Here is an 8,097-nt window from a genome sequence, read left to right as displayed (position 1 = left end):
CAGCATTAACGCTAAACTATCTATAAAGATGAAGGAAAAGAAAGAAATTTCAAAGCTCAGGATTACCTTTCTCGTGAATACATTTTACAGTGACTGTATTTGTTTAGTTAGATGTTGTGGTTGTTGCTTGCTCTCATGCTTCTAGAATTTACGATGTTGTTGGAATTGCCTGTTCGGCCTCTCGTTAATATTATGTCTCTTGTCTGTCATTTGAATTCTGAAACCATGTCTTTGCTTGTCTAGAAGGATTTCTAGTAATAGAAAAATGTACAACTTGTCTATTTGTTACAGATAATAATTAGAGGAAAAGATAAAGAAAATAAAACTCAGACTATTTAATAATAGATGGATTCAAATTCTCGGGTTTTGAAAATTTTCTCTTTCTGTATTACTTTTCTTGTGCTTGTATATCAAACCCTTATCAAAATGTGGTATATTTGCTTTTGTATTGTTTTGATACAGTTACCCAAACTAATCATAGTTATTCTTCAGTTATTTCTACAGTTACATGGTTGGTAACCATTTTGGTCTTTTAGGGTTTTCTTGTTTTGTAAGATATACAATATATATTTTTAAATGAAAAGATAGCTATGAGATAAATGATCAAAAGAAAAAACAATGTGGTGGTAATGACTCTAATCTAACTGTATTGTTCCTAAATATCACTTATCTAATCATGAAATAAAAAAAAGGTTCCTAAATACTATTTTGATCAACAAACATAAATGAAAGCAAACGATGAGGAACTTGTCCTCCTTAGCTGAGACCAAACACCTGGCCATGGTACCCTCAGCTAGATGCTCCTGCATCAAGCTCCCGGGGTAAGAAGAATTCATGGCTCAGGTCCATGATCTCATTGACTAAATAGCTTGCCTACTGTATTTGTCTGCTGTCAAGCCACAAACTGTATTCTATGGGATGGTTCTTCCACTTGACCAGATACTATAGGTATTCCTTCTACCAAGTTCACCTGGCCACCTGAGTGTAGAGGATTGTCTCGATCTCAAGGGGCTGAGCTGAAGGCATTTGTCTCATCCAAGTCTCTCTCCCTTCCTGTGTGTCCCGTGTAAGTCGTGTGGTACTGTCGTCTTCAGGACTGGCAGTATATGGAAACAAGTCTGCCACGATGAAGATGGGCAAGATGCCTATCCCTAGAGGCAGCTGTAATTCATAAGCATTGGCTGAAAATTTTCACGGAATTTTGCAAGGGCCACTTTTTTTTATTTTATTTTGTTGTATGCACCCCTGGGAAAATGTTCTCTGTGCAAATGTGCGAGGACTTCATCACCCACATTAAAATTTACCTCTTGCCACTTCAAATCTTCCTGCTGCTTATACTTTTGACTGTTGTCCTGCAACTTCATCTTTACCTGCTCGTGTAGGTCATTCATTTCTTTGGCAAAATCTTCCCCATCAGCACTCTGTCTTTCATATTGTCCTAGATCTTGTAACTCATGCACTCCGCAAGGATGCATGCCATATAAGATCTGAAAATGACTGTATCCTGTGTTGTGATTTGGTGAGTCGTTGTAAGCGTACTCTGCTTGGGCAAGTACACCATCCCACATCTATGAATCTTTTCCGATTAAACTTCGTAGTAGGTTTCCCAAGATCCTGTTTACCACCTCTGTTTTCCCATCGGTATGCAGGTGATAAGCAAAGCTGAAACTTCACTGTATGTCCATCTTTTTCCACAAGGTGCACCAAAAGTGCCCTGTAAATTTCACGTCCCTATTGGAAATAATGGACTTAGGCAGGCCGTGTAGCCTGACTATCTCAGTGAAAAATAAGTGGGCCACATGAGTGGCATTGCTGGTTTTTTTACAAGGACTGAAATGTGCCATTTTTTAGAACTGGTCTACTACCACCATCACAGAATTGTAACCCCGTTGCATTCTTGGTAGACCCAAGACAAAGTCCAAGCTGACTGAGTCCCATGGTCTACTCGGAATGGGCAGTGGTGTGTAGAGTCTTGTATTCTGACTGTGTCCTTTCGCCAACTGACACACTGTATCTGGTTACAAATCTTTGTACATCCCTTCGCATTTTTGGCCAGTAATAAAAATGCCTGAGCTTATCTAAGGTCTTATCAATGCCGAAATGTGCAGCTAGACTTCCACTGTGCTTCTCCCTAATGATGTTCTCCCTCCTCGAACAATCGGGAATTCGTAGCTATCCCCCTTTAAACAATAGCTTCTCCTGTAAATTATAGTCCAGCCACGGACTATTGTTCCTCAACAAAGGATTTTGGTAGGCTTCATAAGCCTCCTTGAAATCTGCATCTGTTTGATACAAATCTACGAAATGTTTGAATCCCAACACTTGTACCGTGCTCTCCAATAAGAGCAAAGCTCTCCTACTCAATGCGTCTGCTACGTTGTTGGCCTTTCCACTGATGTGCTTCAAGACAAACATGAAACTCTATAAGTACTTAACCCACTTTGCATGTTTGTGATTCAGCTTATGCTGCTGCATCATGTACTGTAATGCAGAATTATCAGAAAACAAAACAAATTCATTCCCTAGCAAATAGTGTCTCCAATGCGTCAATTCTTGGACGACAACATAGAATTCCTGGTCGTAAGATGAGTACTTCTGCCTGCTTTCATTCAGTTTTTGACTAAAGTAAGCAACAAGTTTGTCTTCCTGGCTGAGTACGGCCCCAACAGCTATACCACTGGCATCACAGTGAACCTGGAAAAGCTTGTTAAAATCTGGAAATCTCAAGATTGGTCTTTCTGTAGTTTTTTTCTTCAGTAGCTAAAAGCTTTTCTCTACTACCTCGGTCCACCGGAAACACTGACTTGCCTTTTTTATAGTATCTAACACAGGTGCGCAGATCTCACTAAAATTCCTTATAAATTTGTGATAAAAACTTGCCAACCCATGAAAACTACGTACCTCAAACAAACTTTTTGGGGATGGCCAGTTAATGATTGCTGCAATCTTCTCTGGGTCCATCTTCAGCTCATTCACTGCAATCACGAAAGCCAGATACACTAATTCTTTCTGAAGAAAATAACTTTTTTTTTTTTTAGATTTATCAGCAACTTGTTTTGCTGCAACTCCTCTAGCACACTTCGAACATGTTAAAAAAAATTATTTGGTCTTACTAAAAATCAGTATATCATCAAGTATACAATCACGAACTTCCCGCTGAATTCTTTCAACATTTCATTCATCAAGCGCATAAAAGTACTAGCAGCATTACACAAACCAAATGGCATTACCAACCATTCATACAGTCCTTCATTGGTCTTGAAGATTTATCAGCAACTTGTTTTGCTGCAACTCCTCTAGCACACTTCAAACATGTTAAAAAAAATTATTTGGTCTTACTAAAAATCAGTATATCATCAAGTATACAATCACGAACTTCCCGCTGAATTCTTTCAACATTTCATTCATCAAGCGCATAAAAGTACTAGCAGCATTACACAAACCAAATGGCATTACCAACCATTCATACAGTCCTTCATTGGTCTTGAAGATTGTCTTCCATTCATCCCCTTCCCTGATTCGAATCTGGCGATAACCACTCTTCAGATAAATTTTCGAGAAATATGTTGTCCCACTCAAATAGTCCATCATATCGTCCATCTGTGGTAATGGAAACTTGTACCTGATGGTGATCTTGTTGATGGCTCTTGAATCTGTGCACATCCTCCATTCTCCTTCTTTCTTAGGAGCTAAAACTATTGGAACTGCACAGGTACTTAGACTTTCCCTTATCAACCCCTTATCCAGCAATTCATGTACCTGTTTTCTAATCTCCTCATTGTCTTTAGGACTCATTTGGTACACTTCCTTATTCGTCAAACTAGCTCCAGGTATAAAGTCAATGTGACGACTGATACTTCTCTTAGGAGGCAATTTATCCTTCAGGTCATCCACCACAATATCGTTGAACTCCTGCAAATATCTTGAATTTCTTCAGGAAAGTTTTCAAGTTTAGTGTGTAACAACACTTTTTTTGGCCTTTTTACAACAACATGGTTCACTTCACTATCTTCAATCTGCTTCAAAAACTGTTTTCCACTCATTAACAACACTTTTGTTATGCTTGTTTCTGCTGCTTCCTCCTCCTTGATGGGCACAAATGTGTGCTTAATCCCATCCTGGACAAACTTGTAATAGTTTTTCATTCCATCATGAACTACCTTCCTAGAAGTATATGACATACTTCGATAGGCATAATGTCACAAATAACCTTGTCTTTATATCTGCCAATATGGAACTCAACTTCACACTATTCGTCAACCAACAACTGATGGCCTTTCTCCAACCATGATACCTTGCAGGGAGTGGGATGCTTCAGCCACTTCAAATCCAATTTCTCTACCATCTCTGTGGCAACAAGATTGATGAGCCCCAAAAATGGACAATTATTTGGGCTCATTCAACTTCCTAATTTGACTTAATCCACCATTCTCATTGGTTTATTGCATGTTTTTTATTATTTTGATGTTAATAGAGTGAATTTGTGAGCATCACCCGATGCAATGAGTGCTAAGTGAACTATTCAAAAATCATGAGAAATTAGTCAGTTACGACTACCTCTCATGGAAATGGTCATACGTTTGAATGACTTACTTAACGCAGTTGAATCCCAAAAATGATATCTAATAGAGTGAATTTGGTTAGTCATTATGCCAACAAGTCTAATGGGTGCTTTGTGTAGCCTTTTTGGTCAACTTGGAGACAAAATTGAAGGTCTTAATGAGCACTTGGCAGCCAAATTCGTGGGAGAACAAGCTAGAGGATTTGTAGGAAGGTGTCCCCCTCATTTATGGACCCTTACCTCGAATTCTCCACCATCAGCTCGGAGTTCAAAGGCCACCAAATCAATGAGAATAAGGGTAGCCAAGCAAGTCAAGTAGGACTACTGTTAACTACAAGTCTTGGGCAGCCAAGTCCCTAAATTTTAGGAGGACTGTTGGGTCCTCAAATTGTATAAATAAGAAGGCTTAGGGCCTCATTTGGGTTAGCTAGTGGGTAGTCATTTTTGTAGCTAGTAGTTAGTCAATTTGGTTTTTGCTCTTTGTAAGCCAGTTTTGGCATGACATTAGATTTTTGATTATGAATAAAGGCAAGCAGATTTTGATCTCATTCTGAGTTTCTAAGGGAGCTATAGCTCTCAGGTTAAGGGCCCAACCTGAGAGCAATAGACCTCCTCTGTGTTGTAATGTTATTTTCCTTTCGTTCCAGCACTTCGTTTCTTTACTTTGACATGCAATTCGAATTTACAGTTTGCTGATTTAGTTTTTATGAGATTGAATAGGATTAGTTTATGGTGAATTTGCTTCCAGTTGCTTAGGTTAGAAGAGGATAGTTATAATTCATTGGAGCTCCAGAAAAAAGGTTGTTAGTGCCTTCACTGCCATCTCTGTCTAGGGATTGGGGTGCAGTCCATATCAACCACCAAAAAGAACGCAGTCTTTTACTTCCATGCAAGCTGCAACATAGTCATTTCCATTGAAGATCCATACATGCACTTTTGATATTGAACAATACTTCTTTATTCCACTTCCATGCACGAGTTTCCTTCACAATTTACATTGTTGTTCATTGAGGTTATATCACAAGTAGCATAGGTTAATGAATTCTCGTTTTGATGCATGACATAAGTAATTTGTTTCATTTACACTGCTCGGTATCATTCCACTTCCTTCTTCTGCTCCCTAACCACGCCTCAAGTCACCTTCTCGACCTCTGTTCAGCTCGTTCACCTTCCAACTCTTTCATTGCCCACGTAGCTTCATCTTTTTGACCTTTCGTTGATCCCATCCTTCTATCCACCAACCACTTCGTGCACTCTTCCTCTGTCCTATTTCTCTGCCCCTGAGTCATCACAAGCTCCATCTCCACCTTACCTATCCACCCATACCACTCCATCACCTCGCCATCACCTAAAACTCCCATGGTAGATCATCCTGTAGAAGTCAGCAGACTTCCTGTAGAAATCCCTGAGTTTCCTGTAGGATCCCCTGCAGACATCCTGTAGAAGCCTGCAAACTCGGTTGCTGAGCATCCGAATGTGGTAGACTTCTGTGGACTGATGCTAGAGACCCTCTGGGACCTCCCCTAGCCATCCTGACCTTGCCCATGCTTTCCTTCCATTTGAACCGCTCCTGCACAGTCAAACCCTAATCAAAAGCACCATCACAATAAATCCAACCACTTAATGAAAAAATACAAAAACATGTCTTTTCAAATGCAAGTAGCTTAGATTCATGTATTTCAACTCACTGCAAGTAATGGCATCATTGGTAGAAGTTTCATTCACATTTTTGCATTGTAAGGGTCAAGCTAGTTAAATTAGGGTTTATTAGGGTTTCCATGCTTCGTTGGCTTTCAATTTCCTTTTTGCAAAGTAGGTTAAATTCCTTCAAGATAGCTTTCGTCCATCACTCATAAAGCTTCTTCTGAGAGCATATAGAAGTTGGCTTGAGCCCTAGCGGACTTGTGCGAGCTGACCAAGTGACAGCTGCGACAAGAGCTAGTACTTGTGTGTACAGCACCGTCGCTTCCAAGTTTGTACGAACTACCGGGTTGATAAAATTAGAGATAGGGAGCTCCAGGAGTTGTAGCATTATTGCTACAATACTGGAGCCCACCATCTTTTTGGCGCCGTTGCTGGGTAAGCGTCAGAGTATTAGTAATTGTTGCTTTTCTTCCATTTTCTTACTCTTACCTTCTGCTCAGTAGTTTATTTCATTTTCATTCTGCAAAAGTAGCATAGACATTTCCTGCTTTCATAGGTTATCATTTCCTGCTTTCATAGATTAGCATTTCCCGCTTTCATAGATTAGCATTTCCTACTTTCATAGAATAGCCTTTCAATTCCGCAATTTCAATTCTGCAAGCGTAGACTAGCATTTCCATTCCTGCAATTTCATTTGAGCAAGATAGATTAGTCCTTTCCTGCTTTCATTTCAATTCTGCATTTTCATTTTCGCAAGATAGTTAGTTGTAGTTCAATCTATTTCAGTTTTGCAAGTAGAAGTAGGAAAAAAACAAAAATCAACCAAAGAGATTTCATTTCATGTCTTGTAGGAGTAGAGATGAGTTAGAAAAATGATTGCACAACCCCCCACTGCTTCACATAGCCTTCGCTCTTCTTCGATGGCTGTGACTAAGAAGAACCCCTGGGTGGACATCAAGGCATATTTAAAGAGCCTCTAGGGGAGAAGAAGAAGAAACCATTCCTCTGGAGCAAATGGCTACAAGTAGAAATGTTGGGAGCAGTCCCTTATCCAAAGATGAATTTGCAAATCAGCTGGAAGATTTCAAGAGTGATATGAGGCAGTTTCTTGCCATGCAACTGGATACCTTGCGGATCCAAAAGAAGCAAGAAGAAGCCAAGGGGGCTTTGGCCATTTTTTGTCCTAGGTGCACTAGAAAGCATCCTAGGGACGAATGTCCAATGCACTCCCTAGAAGTGTGTTTCATCTGTGAAGAATACCATCCTACAGATCAGTGCCCTTCCTTACCCAGAATCAAAGCTGCATATCAAAGAGCCAAGGGAGCCATTGAATCACTCTATTGTATGAACCAAAGTTGGCTGCATGAACCTAGATCTTATCAGCAGGAGCTGCAAGGGACACCTGAGACCTATTATGACCCCTACCAAGGCACTTTCATGCCTTCTTGGGGTCCCCCTGCTCATCCTTCCTGGTTCATACCTCCTCCTTGTTCCTTCACAGATCCATATTATGCCCAACCAGTTGCTCATTCATTTCACTCTTATGCTCAGCCACAGCCTCAGTGGAATGCACCTTATCAGGAGTGGAGGCCCCAGTACAGCTCTCATCCCGCTCATTGTCCTCCACCACTTGCTCATCCACAACCATCGCCTCCTCCTCCACCAAGGCAACCCCAAATTCCTACCCAACCACAATGCCATCCATCTCCATCTCAATTTCACACCTCCACTCAACTACCCGTACCATTTCCAAAACCACACAATGGAGCAGCTCAACCCCATTGCAAATCTGAGGCACAACATGTGCAAATGACTCCTCTTGAGCTCAATGATGTTCACCAAAGCTCAGGAAGAGTGTTGCAAAACAAAGATTCTATTGAAGGACCAAAGGA

Source organism: Pinus tabuliformis, chromosome J (assembly GCF_031772625.1).
Source record: "Pinus tabuliformis cultivar Carrire ecotype Pingquan chromosome J, CPIR1, whole genome shotgun sequence".
NCBI lineage: Eukaryota > Viridiplantae > Streptophyta > Pinopsida > Pinales > Pinaceae > Pinus > Pinus tabuliformis.
Note: the sequence above shows the minus strand (reverse complement) of the source record.